This window comes from Pseudophryne corroboree, chromosome 2 (assembly GCF_028390025.1).
Source record: "Pseudophryne corroboree isolate aPseCor3 chromosome 2, aPseCor3.hap2, whole genome shotgun sequence".
Taxonomy (NCBI): domain Eukaryota; kingdom Metazoa; phylum Chordata; class Amphibia; order Anura; family Myobatrachidae; genus Pseudophryne; species Pseudophryne corroboree.
In genome coordinates, this window is record NC_086445.1 from 885,879,334 (window position 1) to 885,899,213 (window position 19,880).

Below are 19,880 nucleotides of genomic sequence, written 5' to 3' on the forward strand. Positions count from 1 at the left end.
CTATCCATCCATCTACATTGTATACCTGTGTTGTTGTTTTTTTCTTCATACTAGTTTAGCAGTCTGCTGACAGTGTCCACCAGGTCCGTTATACAGTATATTATATATATAAGCAGCAGTACAGTAGGCCACGGCTGTACCTACCTCTGTGTCGTCAGTGCACTCGTCGTCCATAAGTAATATAATACTATACTATCCATCCATCTACATTGTATACCTGTGGTGTTTTTTTTTTCTTCATACTAGTTTAGCAGTCTGCTGACAGTGTCCACCAGGTCCGTTATACAGTATATTATATATATAAGCAGCAGTACAGTAGGCCACGGCTGTACCTACCTCTGTGTCGTCAGTGCACTCGTCGTCCATAAGTAATATAATACTATACTATCCATCCATCTACATTGTATACCTGTGGTGTTTTTTTTTTCTTCATACTAGTTTAGCAGTCTGCTGACAGTGTCCACCAGGTCCGTTATACAGTATATTATATATATAAGCAGCAGTACGGTAGGCCACGGCTGTACCTACCTCTGTGTCGTCAGTGCACTCGTCGTCCATAAGTAATATAATACTATACTATCCATCCATCTACATTGTATACCTGTGTTTTTTTTTTCTTCATACTAGTTTAGCAGTCTGCTGACAGTGTCCACCAGGTCCGTTATACAGTATATTATATATATAAGCAGCAGTACAGTAGGTCACGGCTGTACCTACCTCTGTGTCGTCAGTGCACTCGTCGTCCATAAGTAATATAATACTATACTATCCATCCATCTACATTGTATACCTGTGTTGTTGTTTTTTTCTTCATACTAGTTTAGCAGTCTGCTGACAGTGTCCACCAGGTCCGTTATACAGTATATTATATATATAAGCAGCAGTACGGTAGGCCACGGCTGTACCTACCTCTGTGTCGTCAGTGCACTCGTCGTCCATAAGTAATATAATACTATACTATCCATCCATCTTATACCTGTGGTGTTTTTTTTTTCTTCATACTAGTTTATAGTTTAGCAGTCTGCTGACAGTGTCCACCAGGTCCCTTATACAGTATATTATATATATATATATATAAGCAGCAGTACGGTAGGCCACGGCTGTACCTACCTCTGTGTCGTCAGTGCACTCGTCGTCCATAAGTAATATAATACTATACTATCCATCCATCTACACTGTATACCTGTGTTGTTGTTTTTTTCTTCATACTAGTTTTGCAGTCTGCTGACAGTGTCCACCAGGTCCGTTATACAGTATATTATATATATGAGCAGCAGTACGGTAGGCCACGGCTGTACCTACCTCTGTGTCGTCAGTGCACTCGTCGTCCATAAGTAATATGATACTATACTATCCATCCATCTACATTGTATACCTGTGTTGTTGTTTTTTTCTTCATACTAGTTTAGCAGTCTGCTGACAGTGTCCACCAGGTCCGTTATACAGTATATTATAGATATAAGCAGCAGTACGGTAGGCCACGGCTGTACCTACCTCTGTGTCGTCAGTGCACTCGTCGTCCATAAGTAATATAATACTATACTATCCATCCATCTACATTGTATACCTGTGGTGTTTTTTTTCCCTTCATACTAGTTTAGCAGTCTGCTGACAGTGTCCACCAGGTCCGTTATTATTATTCTGTATATATTATATATATAGCAGTACGGTAGGCCACAGCTGTACCTACCTCTGTGTCATCACTCGTCGTCCATAAGTATAAGTAATAATAGTATACTATCTACCCATCTACATTGTATACCTGTGGTGGCTTTTAGTTGTGCGCAAAATATGGAGAACAAAAATGTGGAGGTTAAAAAAATAGGGAAAGATCAAGATCCACTTCCACCTCGTGCTGAAGCTGCTGCCACTAGTCATGGCCGAGACGATGAAATGCCATCAACGTCGTCTGCCAAGGCCGATGCCCAATGTCATATTACAGAGCATGTAAAATCCAAAACACAAAAGATCAGTAAAAAAATGACCCAAAAATCAAAATTAAAAGCGTCTGAGGAGAAGCATAAACTTGCCAATATGCCATTTACGACACGGAGTGGCAAGGAACGGCTGAGGCCCTGGCCTATGTTCATGGCTAGTGGTTCAGCTTCACATGAGGATGGAAGCACTCATCCTCTCGCTAGAAAAAAGAAAAGACTTGCGGCAAAAGCACAGCAAAGAACTGTGCGTTCTTCGAAATCACAAATCCCAAAGGAGAGTCCAATTGTGTCGGTTGCGATGCCTGACCTTCCCAACACTGGACGGGAAGAGCTTGCGCCTTCCACCATTTGCACGCCCCCTGCAAATGTTGAAAGGAGCACCCGCAGTCCAGTTCCTGATAGTGAAATTGAAGATGTCAGTGTTGAAGTACACCAGGATGAGTATATGGGTGTTGCTGGCGCTGGGGAGGAAATTGACAAGGAGGATTCTGATGGTGAGGTGGTTTGTTTAAGTCAGGCACCCGGGGAGACACCTGTTGTCCGTGGGAGGAATATGGCCATTGACATGCCTGGTGAAAATACCAAAAAAATCAGCTCTTCAGTGTGGAAGTATTTCAACAGAAATGCAGACAACAGGTGTCAAGCCGTGTGTTGCCTTTGTCAAGCTGTAATAAGTAGGGGTAAGGACGTTAACCACCTCGGAACATCCTCCCTTATACGTCACCTGCAGCGCATTCATAATAAGTCAGTGACAAGTTCAAAAACTTTGGGCAACAGCGGAAGCAGTCCACTGACCAGTAAATCCCTTCCTCTTGTAACCAAGCTCGCGCAAACCACACCACCAACTCCCTCAGTGTCAATTTCCTCTTTACCCAGGAAAGCCAATAGTCCTGCAGGCCATGTCACTGGCAAGTCTGACGAGTCCTCTCCTGCCTGGGATTCCTCCGATGCATCCTTGAGTGTAATGCCTACTGCTGCTGGCGCTGCTGTTGTTGCTGCTGGGAGTCGATCATCATCCCAGAGGGGAAGTCGGAAGACCACTTGTACTACTTCCAGTAAGCAATTGACTGTCCAACAGTCCTTTGCGAGGAAGATGAAATATCACAGCAGTCATCCTGTTGCAAAGCGGATAACTGAGGCCTTGACAACTATGTTGGTGTTAGACGTGCGTCCAGTATCCGCCGTTAGTTCACGGGGAACTAGACAATTGCTTGAGGTAGTGTGCCCCCGTTACCAAATACCATCTAGGTTCCACTTCTCAGACTCAGGACTACATGACTGTGACAGCCCACTGGGTAGATGTATTGCCTCCCGCTGCAAGAACAGCAGCGGCGGCACCAGTAGCAGCATCTCGCAAACGCCAACTCGTTCCTAGGCAGGCTACGCTTTGTATCACCGCTTTCCAGAATACGCACACAGCTGAAAACCTCTTACGGCAACTGAGGAAGATCATCGCAGAATGGCTTACCCCAATTGGACTCTCCTGGGGATTTGTGGCATCGGACAACGCCAGCAATATTGTGCGTGCATTACATCTGGGCAAATTCCAGCACGTCCCATGTTTTGCACATACCTTGAATTTGGTGGTGCAGAATTATTTAAAAAACGACAGGGGCATGCAAGAGATGCTGTCGGTGGCCAGAAGAATTGCGGGCCACTTTCGGCGTACAGGCACCGCGTACAGAAGACTGGAGCACCACCAAAAACACCTGAACCTGCCCTGCCATCATCTGAAGCAAGAGGTGGTAACGAGGTGGAATTCAACCCTCTATATGCTTCAGAGGATGGAGGAGCAGCAAAAGGCCATTCAAGCCTATACATCTGACCACGATATAGGCAAAGGAGGTGGAATGCACCTGTCTCAAGCGCAGTGGAGAATGATTTCAACGTTGTGCAAGGTTCTGCAACCTTTTGAACTTGCCACACGTGAAGTCAGTTCAGACACTGCCAGCCTGAGTCAGGTCATTCCCCTCATCAAGCTTTTGCAGAAGAAGCTGGAGGCATTGAAGGAGGAGCTAAAACAGAGCGATTCCGCTAGGCATGTGGGACTTGTGGATGGAGCCCTTCATTCGCTTAATCAGGATTCACGGGTGGTCAATCTGTTGAAATCAGAGCACTACATTTTGGCTACCGTGCTCGATCCTAGATTTAAAACCTACGTTGGATCTCTCTTTCCGGCAGACACAAGTCTGCAGAGGTTCAAAGAACTGCTGGTGAGAAAATTGTCAAGTCAAGCGGAACGCGACCCGTCAACATCTCCTCCTTCACATTCTCCCGCAACTGGGGGTGCGAGGAAATGGCTACGAATTCCGAGCCCACCCGCTGGCGGTGATGCAGGGCAGTCTGGAGCGACTGCTGATGCTGACATCTGGTCCGGACTGAAGGACCTGCCAACGATTACTGACATGTCGTCTACTGTCACTGCATATGATTCTCTCACCATTGAAAGAATGGTGGAGGATTATATGAGTGACCGCATCCAAGTAGGCACGTCAGACAGTCCGTACGTATACTGGCAGGAAAAAGAGGCAATTTGGAGGCCCTTGCACAAACTGGCTTTATTCTACCTAAGTTGCCCTCCCTCCAGTGTGTACTCCGAAAGAGTGTTTAGTGCCGCCGCTCACCTTGTCAGCAATCGGCGTACGAGGTTACTTCCAGAAAATGTGGAGAAGATGATGTTCATTAAAATGAATTATAATCAATTCCTCCTTGGAGACATTCACCAGCAGCAATTGCCTCCAGAAAGTACACGGGGACCTGAGATGGTGGATTCCAGTGGGGACGAATTAATAATCTATGAGGAGGGGGATGTACACAGTGAAAGGGGTGATGAATTGGACGATGATGATGAGGTGGACATCTTGCCTCTGTAGAGCCAGTTTGTGCAAGGAGAGATTGATTGCTTCTTTTTTGGTGGGGGCCCAAACCAACCAGTCATTTCAGTCACAGTCGTGTGGCAGACCCTGTCGCTGAAATGATGGGTTCGTTAAAGTGTGCATGTCCTGTTTTTACAACATAAGGGTGGGTGGGAGGTCCCAAGGACAATTCCATCTTGCACCTCTTTTTTCTTTCTTTTTTCTTTGCGTCATGTGCTGTTTAGGGAGTATTTTTTGGAAGGGCCATCCTGCGTGACACTGCAGTGCCACTCCTAGATGGGCCAGGTGTTTGTGTCGGCCACTAGGGTTGCTTAGCTTACTCACACAGCTACCTCATTGCGCCTCTTTTTTTCTTTGCGTCATGTGCTGTTTGGGGAGTGTTTTTTGGAAGGGCCATCCTGCGTGACACTGCAGTGCCACTCCTAGATGGGCCAGGTGTTTGTGTCGGCCACTAGGGTCGCTTAGCTTAGTCACACAACGACTTTGGTGCAGCTCTTTTTTTCTTTGCGTCATGTGCTGTTTGGGGACTATTTTTTTGAAGTGCCATCCTGCCTGACACTGCAGTGCCACTCCTAGATGGGCCAGGTGTTTGTGTCGGCCACTTGTGTCGCTTAGCTTAGCCATCCAGCGACCTCGGTGCAAATTTTAGGACTAAAAATAATATTGTGAGGTGTGAGGTGTTCAGAATAGACTGAAAATGAGTGGAAATTATGGTTATTGAGGTTGATAATACTATGGGATCAAAATGACTCCCAAATTCTATGATTTAAGCTGTTTTTTAGGGTTTTTTGTAAAAAAACACCCGAATCCAAAACACACCCGAATCCGACAAAAAAAATTCGGTGAGGTTTTGCCAAAACGCGTTCGAACCCAAAACACGGCCACGGAACCGAACCCAAAACCAAAACACAAAACCCGAAAAATTTCAGGTGCACATCACTAGTAATTATTTATAACTGTATTGTCTCATGTGAAGGATTGTTTAAAGCTAAAAAGGGCCATAGTTTGATGAACTAGATTAACTGTAAAACACAGTTATCTATAACTTTGTTGACTCACTAAAGCATAAGGTAAAAGTGTTGCATTGTATTGTTATACTTATAAACTTAAAACTGGAATAATTGAGTCCAACTGCTTACAGTAAAGGGGGGTACACACGGAGAGATCCGTGCTTAAAATCTAAGCAATCTTGCTAGATTGCTTAGATTTTAAGCACGGATCTGCCGCGTGTATGCCCTCCAGCGATAGCGATGCCCCGCGCATCGCTATCGCCGATGCTAGATTGAGCTGCATGCAGGCTCAATCTAGCGGGTCGCTCACTTCACCGTTGTGTGAAGTGAGCGGCCCCCCGTCGGCTTTCCCCCTCGCTCAGCACATCGCGCTGTGCTGAGCGGGGTGAGAGATGTGTGCTGAGCGGTCTGTGTTAAGATCGCTCAGCACACATCTCTCCCGTGAGTACCCCCCTTAAGATTTAGAAACCCGTTTAAAAGACTGTTAAAACTGAGTAAAGTCAATAGAGTGAGAGTTTATCTGGAGATACCAGTTTATGTGTCACAGTACACCTTGTTGTTTTTTTGTTTGTTTGGTTTTTTTTTTTAAATATTTTATTGGAATTTTCCAATAGCAAACCAAATAAAGAAAAAAAATTCCATAGTAAGAGTCAAATATGTCCATATACAATACAATATTAAAAGAAAAACAATCTTAACCACAAAAACTAACAAAAACCAGACAAAACATACAAGAGATGAGACAAAGACAAACTGTGTATTAGGTCACAGAACCAAAATACGCCATTAGCCATAAAAAAGAACATTGAGGCTTGAAAATCGGAATGTGCTCAAAAAGAACAGATCAAGTTATGTCACGTAAGGCGGGGGGGGAGGGGGGAGAGTTTCTGAACAGCGGACCAATTCAAGGAGTCAAAGAATCCAAGGATGTGAGACCTAGGTGTGGGATCCAAAATCTCTATGAGTGGGCCCCATTTCCTATAGAAAGGGGGGACATTTGTGTCTAAGTCAGAGAAAGTAGATTGTCGTTCATAATACATAACTGTATTCACCATGGTTAATAATTGTTCCAATCTAGGGGGTAACCTATGAATCCATTGAGTCAAAATAGCTAGTGTAAACTAGGGATGAACGGGTTCAGTTCTCAGAGAACCGAACCCTACCAGACTTCACCATTCGAGCCCAGATCCGAGTCAGGCTTGGGTTTTCCCGTCTGACTCGGAAACCAGAATGAGGCAAAACGTCATCATCCCGTTGTCGGAATCTCGAGGGGATTGGATTCAATATAAGGAGCCGCACGTCACCAACATTTTCACTGGAGAGTGTAGAGAGAGGACATGTCTCCGTTCTCTCAGTGTCCGTGTCTTGTGCTGTATTTGTCCAGACACAGTTGTGTCCTCTTGCTGCCATATGTCCATTGCTGCTGTGTTGTGCTTCATCAGTCCAGTGGTAGTGTCCTGTGCATCAGCCATCAGTCATTCCAGTGACCAGGCAGTCACAGTGGTATACTCTGCTGCCATATGTCCAGTGCTGCCATATAATAATAATAATAATAACAACAACAACAACAAGTCCCTTACAGTATTGCTGTGTTGTCCTGCATCAGTCCAGTGGTAGTGTCCTGTGCATCAGCCATCAGTCATTCCAGTGACCAGGCAGTCACAGTGGTATACTCTGCTGCCATATGTCCAGTGCTGCCGTATAATAATAACAAAAACGTCCCTTACAGTGTTGCTGTATTGTCCTGCATCAGACCAGTGGTAGTCTCCTGTGCATCAGCCATCAGTCATTCCAGTGACCAGTCAGTCACAGTGGTATACTCTGCTGCAATATGTCCAGTGTTGCAGTATAATAATAATAACAAAAACGTCCTACAGTGTTGCTGTGTTGTCCTGCATCAGTCCAGTGGTAGTGTCCTGTGCATCAGCCATCAGTCATTCCAGTGACCAGGCAGTCACAGTGGTAAACTCTGCTGCCATATGTCTATTGATGCTGTATAATAATAATAATAATAATAATAATAATAACAACAACAACAGGTACCTTACAGTGTTTCTGTGTTGTCCTCCAGTGGTAGTGTACTGTGCATCAGCCATTAGTCATTCCAGTGACCAGTCAGTCACAGTGGTATAATCTGCTGCCATATGTCCAGTGCTGCCATATAAAAATAATAACAACAAGTTCCTTACAGTGTTGCTGTGTTGTCCTGCATCAGTCCAGTGGTAGTGTCCTGTGCATCAGCCATCAGTCATTCCAGTGACCAGGCAGTTACAGTGGTATACTGTGCTGCCATATGTCCGGTGTGGCCGTATAATAATAATAATAATAATAATAATAATAATAACAACAACAAGTCCCTTACAGTGTTGCTGTGATGTCCTGCATCAGACAGTGGTAGTGCCCTGTGCATCAGCCATCAGTCATTCCAGTGACCAGGCAGTTACAGTGGTATACTCTGCTGCCATATCCAGTGTGGCCGTATAATAATAATAATAATAATAATAATAACAACAAGTCCCTTACAGTGTTGCTGTGATGTCCTGCATCAGACCAGTGGTAGTGTCCTGAGCATCAGCCATCAGTCATTCCAGTGACCAGGCAGTCACAGTGGTAAACTCTGCTGCCATATGTCTATTGCTTCTGTATAATAATAATAATAATAATAATAATAACAACAACAACAGGTACCTTACAGTATTGCTGTGTTGTCTTCCAGTGGCAGTGTCCTGTGCATCAGCCATCAGTCATTCCAGTGACCAGGCAGTCACAGTGGTATACTTAATCAGACAGGTAGTTCAGTGTCCAGGCTGTGCAGGCTGAAGTAGTTGCTGGTAGTGGTATAGGTAACTCACTGTAGTCTGTTGTTTGCAGTTCTTTTGTGGAGGTGGGGGAGAAAGTCTGTTGTCCTTCTGTTTCTCTCCTGTTTATCTCCGTATATCTCCAAAGATTATATCATGCTTTGCACTAACATACTTAAGGGGGGTACTCACGGGAGAGATGTGTGCTGAGCGATCTTAACACAGACCGCTCAGCACACATCTCTCTCCCCGCTCAGCACAGTGCGATGTGCTGAGCGAGGGGGAAAGCCGATGGGGGGCCGCTCACTTCACACAACGGTGAAGTGAGCGACCCGCTAGACTGAGCCTGCATGTAGGCTCAATCTAGCACCGGCGATAGCGATGCGCGGGGCCGCGCATCGCTATCGCTGGGGGGCATACACACGGCAGATCCGTGCTTAAAATCTAAGCAAACTAGCAAGATTGCTTAGATTTTAAGCATGGATCTCTCCGTGTAACCCCCCTTTAGCAACTAAGATGCTTGCAGCCTTGATCTATACTAGTTAAATAAACATGCAGACATGGATACAGGGTTAACTGATAGCAAGTGCAACACCCACCCTCTGAAAACTCCACCCACAACAAAAGGTTGCCTCAAGGTGTGAACAAACCACTATACCCCCCACTAATACACAGGGAGAACAAACTATAGTCTGGCCTAGAAATCACTAATTAAAGATACGATTGTCAATACCTAGCATAGTTCAAAAAGCATGTAATGGATGGATGTAAAAGTTGCAGCAGTGAGAGATTGTCAATACCTAGCAGAGTTCAAAAAGCATGTAATGGATGGATGTAAAAGTTGCAGCAGTGAGAGATTGTCAATACCTGAGGAAGACAAAGAGAGGGTAGAGGTCACATCAGCTGAGGCATCTCCGTATATATCCAAAGATTATATCATGCTTTGCACTAACATACTTAGCAACTAAGATGCTTGCAGCCTAAGATGCTTGCAGCCTTGATCTATACAGATATATATATATATATATATAAAAATATAGATATGAAGGGGACTGATTTATCAATCCTCTTTTCTTTTAATTTCATTTAGTACAGTTATATTTTTAAGATTTTATAATTTCATAATTTTCTAGTTTTATAATAACATGATTATGATTACTCTAAATTTGCCTTATATTAGAGTCCGTGATAATTACCCAACATACATCAATGATATTAAATAAATACATACATTGACTATTTCATTTAGTTAGTCCCAATTATATATTAGTATGATGCAGTGCCGTAACTAGATATTTTAGTGCTGTGTGCAAGAATCCGCATCGGCGCCCCCCCCCCCCTCCTCCCGTCATGTTTTTGAATGAATGCTACCTCCCCCCCTCCTTCCCATCAATCGCACAATACTAGTTACAGGTGCCCTCTGACCGAAAGACAATTGGTCCCCTCGGCCGTTGCATTACACCACACGGTAGTGTCAGTCAGTCACATTGCGCAGCACGGTCAGTCAGTCACATTACGCTGCACGGTAGTGCCGGTCAGTCACATTACGTCACACGGTAGTGTCAGTCACATTACGCCGCACGGTAGTGTCAGTCAGTCACATTACGCTGCATGGTAGTGTCAGTCACATTACGCCGCACGGTAGTGTCAGTCACATTACGCCGCACGGTAGTGTCAGTCAGTCACATTACGCCACGCGGTCAGTCAGTCACATGACGCCGCACGGTTGTGTCAGTCAGTCACATTACGCCGCACGGTAGTGTCAGTCAGTCACATTACGCCTCACGGTAGTGTCAGTCAGTCACATTACGCCGCACGGTAGTGTCAGTCAGTCACATTACGCCTCACGGTAGTGTCAGTCAGTCACATTACGCCACACGGTAGTGTCAGTCAGTCACATTACGCTGCACGGTAGTCAGTCAGTCACATTACACCAGACAGTAGGGGATATTAGATTAATGTATGTGCAGTTTTGTTTTTACAAAATATCTACACTGATGTTCAGTAATTTAGGTAAAAGGTTACTGAGAGACAGTCCAGCACACTACAAACTCAAGGCAAGTCATTCTTAATTTTATTTGACTAAAATAAGTATTAACAAGCACATACAGTACCTTCTATATATGTAGCACTTGCATTATAGTCTGCATGAGGGGAGGGAGAGGGAGAGAGACTTCACTTGTTGTATCGAGCAGCAGCCTTCCTGCACGCGGAGAGGGAGAGACTTGACTTGTAGTATGGAGCAGCAGCCTTCCTGCACGAGGGGAGGGAGAGACTTCACTTGGTGTATGGAGCAGCAACCTTCCTGCACGGGGGGAGGGAGAGGGAGAGACTACACTAGATGTATGGAGTTGCAGCCAGCCGTCTCATCTCTAGTACTCGGGAGTCGTGTACTGTGCACTGCAGGGAGAGCAGGAGAAGGGGGCGGGGGGGGAAGCAGAACATACGGGGGAGAGAGAGAGACTTCCAGCACCCAGAGCACACAGACTACGGACAGACTGTCCAGCGTAGCGCTGCCTGATGTGCATGTAATGTATATTAGCAGCGCTGCCTCCGGCAGGGGAGGTGCCGTGTGCAACGCTGCTAATATACCGAATACTACAGCGGGGAGAGCTGCAGCTGACTGTGGAGGCCAATCAGTGTGGGGGCGGATGGTGCTCCCACAGCGCAACTGCGCTGTGTGCTAGGCACCATCCGCCCACACCTAGCTACGGCACTGGTATGATGGTATATCCTTATTTTATTTATTTTAAATCATATTGCTCCTTTACCATAAATATATATATATATATATATATATATATATATATATATATATATATATATATAAAAAACAGTTGTGACCGGCACTCCTACAGCATGAACTAAATACCTGGGTGCCTTCCCGTGGCACTGCAAGGCCCAGCAGACAAGATAATGTAATGGGCGGCACTCCAAAGGATTTTCAATAAATGCAACAGCTCACCAGGCCGATTAGCGTTTCTTGAAATGCTAATCGGCCTGGTGAGCTGTTGCATTTATTGAAAATCCTTTGGAGTGCCGCCCATTACATTATCTTATATATATATATATATATATATATATATATATATATATACAGGTTGAGTATCCCATATCCAAATATTCCGAAATACGGACTTTTTTGAGTGAGAGTGAGATAGTGAAACCTTTGTTTTTTGATGGTTCAATGTACACACACTTTGTTTAATACACAAAATTATTAAAAATATTGTATTAAATGACCTTCAGGCTGTGTGTATAAGGTGTATATGAAACATAAATGAATTGTGTGAATGTAGACACACTTTATTTAATGCACAAAGTTATAAAAAAATATTGGCTAAAATGACCTTCAGGCTGTATGTATAAGGTGTATATGTAGCATAAATGCATTCTGTGCTTAGATTTAGGTCCCATCACCATGATATCTCACTATGGTATGCACTTATTCCAAAATACGGAAAAATCCGATATCCAAAATACCTCTGGTCCCAAGCATTTTGGATAAGGGATACTCAACCTGTATATCCAAACAGAACCTCATGGCCTATATTGTCATAAAATAATATGTATCTCCTCCAATCACACCCCCATCAATATAGTCAATACTAACAGAGATAATTTCAAAGACAAAAGATAGGTAAATTTAGGTAAAATAACTGTACTAAATGAAATTAAAAGAAAAGAGGATTGATAAATCTGTCCCCTTCATATATATATATATATATATATATATATATATATATATGTTGTGGTAATACACTCTGATCTATGGATGCAGGTCAAGGATGTCATATTTGTTTTTGGTCACTAGATGTCACTTGATGTCACAATTCAGTATAACAGGTTTATGATAAAAGTTAATGCGATTGAGCCATTAAATGTATATAATTAATGATATAGGTAAACTTAGAGTGGTCAGATTAGAAATAATACCCATGTAGAATGATTTATAAGTAACCATTAATGAAAATGATGCTTGGATTGGAAAGTCAGATACGGACTCGAGCAGTAAGCATTGCTGAAAACGAGGCTTGAACTGCGGGTGCTACTGCGCATGCACGAACCGGCAACTCCCGTATTTAAAACTGGAAAGATAGAGGAGAGACTATTACACACTGAAGAAGCCGCTGAAACCGGAGGGTATGCGGAGAAACGGGTTTGGAGACTCATCTGCTGGCTAGACACCACACTTTGCTGCTTAATTGAAGTGTTGGAGAATCGGCTGTCATTTTCTCTTTGGAGCTTCACCTACTGGCTAAACACCACACTTTACTGCCTATTGAAGTGTTGGAGAATTGGCCGCTATCGCACTAAGGAGAGGCACCTTCTATACCTATAAAAAGGAACACTGCACAGATTTCCTATTGTCCACCATACCCCATGGATGAGGCTGCCATGCTTCCAGCCATCTAAGGAAAGGTAACGTATCTGGGTACATAGTAAACTGTACTCTAGGCGGACTATTGGACTGTGGTAACTGTTATTGCCTTTCATCAGTGGTATTTGTAAAAATCAGCTGAGTCCAGATAGCCAGCTGTATTGCTAATTATATATTAACTGCACCACTAATCAGCCTGCTTAAAACTGCTGGACTGTTAACATTTATACTGGCTTTATTCTGCTTGATTAAAATCTTGTGCTGTTCTGCATGCGGACATATCAAATACTCACCTGCTATTTGCTGGACTAACATCTACAGTTGTCTGCATGTGGATTTACTAACAACTCAATATTTCACTATGCTAAATATGAGATATTGAAAGTATAACTAATTATCTATAAAGTACTATGTGCTCTTTTTAGATTTACTAATGTGGAATTATTTTATTGTTGTATATTTTAGTTCATTGGTACTGGCCGGTATCCTATTGTGATATTTGTGTATTTATTTTTTATGATATAAATTGAAAAGTTTCCTATACAAAGTGAGAAGCGCTGTCTTATTCCTTGTTTGATTTCTTTATTCTGTGGGAAAATTGGGATCAGTTCCCCAAGATCAGCTGCTCTCACTCTGTAGGTGACAGCGCTAAGTGTATACATCTGTACTACTTTAGCAACTATGCTCTATTCTACTCCTATAACAATCACCAGAGGAAAACGGACATGTGTCCTTCTAGATTACTTGATTTGTGAGCAATACTATACACATATGAATTGTATGAAATACAGCCTGTTTCCTATTTAGTGGTGTGTAAACACAAATAAATGAACACCAGGGATTTTCAAAGCAACTTTATTATTGATGATTTCTCTAACGTCCTAAGTGGATGCTGGGGACTCCGTAAGGACCATGGGGAATAGCGGCTCCGCAGGAGACTGGGCACAAAAGTAAAGCTTTAGAACTACCTGGTGTGCACTGGCTCCTCCCCCCATGACCCTCCTCCAAGCCTCAGTTAGATTTTTGTGCCCGAACGAGAAGGGTGCACACTAGGTGGCTCTCCTGAGCTGCTTAGTGAAAAGTTTAGTTTTAGGTTTTTTATTTTCAGTGAGACCTGCTGGCAACAGGCTCACTGCATCGAGGGACTAAGGGGAGAAGAAGCGAACTCACCTGCGTGCAGAGTGGATTGGGCTTCTTAGGCTACTGGACATTAGCTCCAGAGGGACGATCACAGGCCCAGCCATGGATGGGTCCCAGAGCCGCGCCGCCGGCCCCCTTACAGAGCCAGAAGAGGTCCGGAAAATCAGCGGCAGAAGACGTCCTGTCTTCAACAAGGTAGCGCACAGCACTGCAGCTGTGCGCCATTGCTCTCAGCACACTTCACACTCCGGTCACTGAGGGTGCAGGGCGCTGGGGGGGGCGCCCTGAGACGCAATAAAAACACCTTGGATGGCAAAAAATGCATCACATATAGCTCCTGGGCTATATGGATGAATTTAACCCCTGCCAGAATACATAGAAAAACGGGAGATAAGGCTGCCGATAAGGGGGCGGAGCCTATCTCCTCAGCACACTGGCGCCATTTTCCCTCACAGCTCCGTTGGAGGGAAGCTCCCTGGCTCTCCCCTGCATTCACTACACTACAGAAAGGGTTAAAAAAAGAGAGGGGGGGCACTAATTACGCGCAGTATTAAAGATACAGCAGCTATAAGGGGAAAAACACTTATATAAGGTTATCCCTGTATATATATATAGCGCTCTGGTGTGTGCTGGCAAACTCTCCCTCTGTCTCCCCAAAGGGCTAGTGGGGTCCTGTCCTCTATCAGAGCATTCCCTGTGTGTGTGCTGTATGTCGGTACGTTTGTGTCGACATGTATGAGGAGAAAAATGATGTGGAGACGGAGCAGATTGCCTGTAATAGTGATGTCACCCCCTAGGGGGTCGACACCTGAGTGGATGAACTGTTGGAAGGAATTACGTAACAGTGTCAGCTCTGTATAAAAGACAGTGGTTGACATGAGACAGCCGGCTACTCAGCTTGTGCCTGTCCAGACGTCTCATAGGCCGTCAGGGGCTCTAAAGCGCCCGTTACCTCAGATGGCAGATATAGACGCCGACACGGATACTGACTCCAGTGTCGACGGTGAAGAGACAAATGTAACTTCCAGTAGGGCCACACGTTACATGATTGAGGCAATGAAAAATGTTTTACACATTTCTGATAATACGAGTACCACCAAAAAGGGGTATTATGTTCGGTGAGGAAAAACTACCTGTAGTTTTCCTGAATCTGAGAAATTAAATGAGGTGTGTGATGATGCGTGGGTTTCCCCCGATAACAACTGATAATTTCTAAAATGTTATTGGCATTATATCCTTTCCCGCCAGAGGTTAGGGTGCGTTGGGAAACACCCCCTAGGGGGGATAAAGCGCTCACACGCTTGTCAAAACAAGGGCTCTACCCTCTCCTGAGATGGCCGCCCTTAAGGATCCTGCTGATAGAAAGCAGGAGGGCATCCTAAAAGGTATTTACACACATACTGGTGTTATACTGCGACCAGCAATCGCCTCAGCCTGGATGTGCAGTGCTGGGTTGGCGTGGTCGGATTCCCTGACTGAAAATATTGATACCCTAGATAGGGACAGTATATTATTGCCTGTAGAGCATTTAAAAGATGCATTTCTATATATGCGTGATGCACAGCGGAATATTTGCCGACTGGCATCAAGTCTAAGTGCGTTGTCCATTTCTACCAGTAGAGGGTTATGGACACGACAGTGGTCAGGTGATGCGGATTCCAAACGGCATTTGGAAGTATTGCCTTATTAAGGGGAGGAGTTATTTGGGGTCGGTCTTTCAGACCTGGTGGCCACGGCAACAGCTGGGAAATCCACGTTTGTACCCCAGGTCGCCTCTCAACATGAGAAGACGCCGTATTATCAGGCGCAGTCTTTTCGTGGGCAAGCGGGCAAAAGGTTCCTCATTTCTGCCCCGTGACAGAGGGAGAGGAAAAAGGCTGCAGAAATCAGCCAGTTCCCAGGAACAGAAACCCTCTCCCGCCTCTGCCAAGCCCTCAGTATGACGCTGGGGCTTTACAAGCAGAATCAGACACGGTGGGGGCCCGTCTCAATGAATTTCAGCGCGCAGTGGGCTCACTCGCAAGTAGACCCCTGGATCCTTCAGGTGATATCTCAGGGGTACAAATTGGAATTCGAGACGTCTCCCCCTCGCCGTTTCCTAAAGTCGGCTTTACCGATGTCTCCTTCTGACAGGGAGACAGTTTTGGAAGCCATTCACAAGCTGTATTCCCAGCAGGTGATAATCAAGGTACCCCTCCTGCAACAGGGAACGGGGTATTATTCCACACTGTTGTGGTACCGAAGCCGGACGGCTCGGTGAGACCGATTCTAAATCTAAAATCTTTGAACCCTTACATACAGAGGTTCAAATTCAAGATTGAGTCACTCAGAGCAGTGATTGCGAACCTGGAAGAAGAGGACTACATGATGTCTCGGGACATCAAGGATGCTTACCTTCATGTCCCAATTTACCCTTCTCACCAAGGGTACCTCAGGTTTATGGTACAGAACTGTCACTATCAGTTTCAGACGCTGCCGTATGGATGGTCCACGGCACCCCGGGTCTTTACCAAGGTAATGGCCGAAATGATGATACTCCTTCGAAGGAAGGGAATTTTAGTTATCCCTTACTTGGACGATTCCCTGATAAGGGTAAGATCCAGGGAACAGTTGGAGGTCGGTGTAGCACTATCTCAGGTAGTGTTGCGGCAGCACGATTGGATTCTCAATATTCCAAAATCGCAGCTGATTCCGACGACTCGTCTTCTGTTCTTAGGGATGATCCTGGACACAGTTCAGAAAAAGGTGTTTCTCCCGGAGGAAAAAGTCAGGGAGTTATCCGAGCTAGTCGGGAACCTCCTATAACCGAGCCAAGTCTCAGTACATCAATGAGATGGTTCTGGGAAAAATGGTGGCTTCCTATGAAGCAATCCCATGCGGCAGATTCCACGCAAGAACTTTCCAGTGGGACCTGCTGGACAAATGGTCTGGGTCGCATCTTCAGATGCATCAGCGGATAACCCTGTCACCAAGCACAAGGGTGTCTCTCCTGTGGTGGTTGCAGAGTGCTCATCTTCTAGAGGGCCGCACATTCAGGACTGGGTCCTGGTGACCACGGATGCCAGCCTGCGAGGCTGGGGAGCAGTCACACAGGGAAGGAATTTCCAGAGCTTATGGTCAAGCCTGGAGACATCACTTCACATAAATATCCTGAAGCTAAGGGCCATTTACAATGCTCTAAGCCATGCATGTCCAAACTGCGGCCCTCCAGCTGTTGTGAAACTACATATCCCAGCATGCCCTGACACAGTTTTGCTGTCAGAGAATGCTAAAGCTGTGTCAGGGCATGATGTGAAGTGTAGTTTCTCAACAGCTGGAGGGCCGCAGTTTGGACATGCCTGCTCTAAGCTCAGCAAGACCTCTGCTTCAAGGTCACCCGGAGTTGATCCATTCGGACAACATCACGGCAGTCACCCACGTAAACAGACAGGGTGACACAAGAAGCAGAAGGGCAATGACAGAAGCTGCAAGGATTCTTCGCTGGGCGGAAAATCATGTGATAGCACTGTCAGCAGTATTCATTCCGGGAGTGGACAACTGGGAAGCAGACTTCCTCAGCAGACACGACCTCCACCCGGGAGAGTGGGGACTTCACCCAGAAGTCTTCCACATGTTTATAAAACTCGACAAGTATTGCGCCAGGTCAAGGGACCCTCAGGCAATAGCTGTAGACGCTCTGGTAACACAGTGGGTGTACCAGTCAGTGTATGTGTTCCCTCCTCTGCCTCTCATAACCAAGGTACTGAGAATTATAAGATGGAGAGGAGTAAGCACTATATTCGTGGCTCCGGATGGGCCAAGAAGGACTTGGTAACCGGAACTTCAAGAGATGCTCACGGAGGATCCGTGGCCTCTACCTCTAAGAAGGGACCTGCTCCAGCAAGGACCCTGTCTGTTCCAAGAGTTACCACGGCTGCGTTTAACGGCAGGGCGGTTGAACGCCGGATCCTGAAGGAAAAAGGCATTCCGGATGAAGTCATCCCTATCCTGATCAAAGCCAGGAAAGATATAACCGCAAAACATTATCACCGCATTTGGCGAAAATATGTTGCGTGGTGCGAGGCCAGTAAGGCCCCGACGGAGGAATTTTCAACTAGGTCGATTCCTACATTTCCTGCAAACAGGAGTGTCTATGGGCCTGAAATGGGGGTCCATTAAGGTTCAAATTTCGGCCCTGTCAATTTTCTTCCAAAAAGAACTAGCTTCAGTCCCTGAAGTTCAGACGTTTGTGAAAGGGGTACTGTATATACAGCCTCCTTTTGTGCCTCCAGTGGCACCTTGGGATCTAAATGTAGTTTTTGGGTTCCAAAAGTCACATTGGTTTGAACCACTTAAATATGTGGAGTTAAAATATCTCACATGGAAAGTGGTCATGCTGTTGGCCCTGGCCTGGGCCAGGTGCGTGTCAGAATTGGCGGCTTTATCCTGTAAAAGCCCTCATCTGATTTTCCATTCGGACAGGGCGGAATTGAGGACTTGTCTTCAGTTTCTCCCTAAGGTGGTTTTCAGCGTTTCACCTGAATCAACCTATTGTGGTGCCTGCGGCTACTAGGGACTTGGAGGACTCCAAGTTGCTAGACGTTGTCAGAGCCCTGGAAATATAGGTTTCCAGGACGGCTGGAGTCAGAAAATCTGACTCGTTGTTTATTCTGTATGCACCCAACAAGCTGGGTGCTCCTGCTTCTAAGCAGACTATTGCTCGTTGGATTTGTAGTACAATTCAGCTTGCACTTTCTGTGGCAGGCCTGCCACAGCCAAAATCTGTAAAAGCCCATTCCACAAGGAAGGTGGGCTCATCTTGGGCGGCTGCCCGAGGGGTCTCGGCTTTACAACTTTGCCGAGCAGCTACTTGGTCAGGAGCAAATACGTTTGTAAAATTCTACAAATTTGATACCCTGGCTGAGGAGGACCTGGAGTTCTCTCATTTGGTGCTGCAGAGTCATCCGCACTCTCCCACCCGTTTGGGAGCTTTGGTATAATCCCCATGGTCCTTACGGAGTCCCCAGCATCCACTTAGGACGTTAGAGAAAATAAGAATTTACTTACCGATAATTCTATTTCTCGTAGTCCGTAGTGGATGCTGGGCGCCCATCCCAAGTGCGGATTGTCTGCAATACTGGTACATAGTTATTGTTACCAAAAAATCGGGTTATTGCTGTAGTGAGCCATCTTTTCTAGAGGCTCCTCTGTTATCATGCTGTTAACTGGGTTTTGATCACAAGTTATATGGTGTGATTGGTGTGGCTGGTATGAGTCTTACCCGGGATTCAAAATCCTTCCTTATTGTGTACGCTTGTCCGGGCACAGTATCCTAACTGAGGCTTGGAGGAGGGTCATGGGGGGAGGAGCCAGTGCACACCAGGTAGTTCTAAAGCTTTACTTTTGTGCCCAGTCTCCTGCGGAGCCGCTATTCCCCATGGTCCTTACGGAGTCCCCAGCATCCACTACGGACTACGAGAAATAGAATTATCGGTAAGTAAATTCTTATTATTTATACCGCTACAGTACTGTATTTGGTTGCATCAAACAGAATATTTCATTAAGTGTCTGAAAGAAAACAAGATTACGTACCACATACTGGGGTATATTTACTAAGGTCCCGATTTTGACCGAGATGGTGTTTTTTCTATAAAGTGTTATCTCGGGAATTTACTAAACTCAAATCACGGCAGTGATGAGGGTATTCGTATTTTTGGAAGGCAAAGAAAAAAATACGAATGAATACACCATCGGTCAAA

The 19,880-nt window shown here is 45.2% G+C and overlaps 1 long non-coding RNA gene across 1 annotated transcript in view; it reads left to right on the plus strand.

Annotated features, from left to right (window-relative positions):
* Positions 1-12,699: 12,699 nt before the first annotated feature.
* The window catches only part of LOC134986470 (uncharacterized), a 49,644-nt gene continuing 42,463 nt past the window's right edge, over positions 12,700-19,880 (plus strand). Inside the window, exon 1 of the long non-coding RNA XR_010192346.1 lies at positions 12,700-13,043. This is a non-coding gene — a long non-coding RNA (uncharacterized LOC134986470). The remainder of the gene's footprint in view (positions 13,044-19,880) is intronic.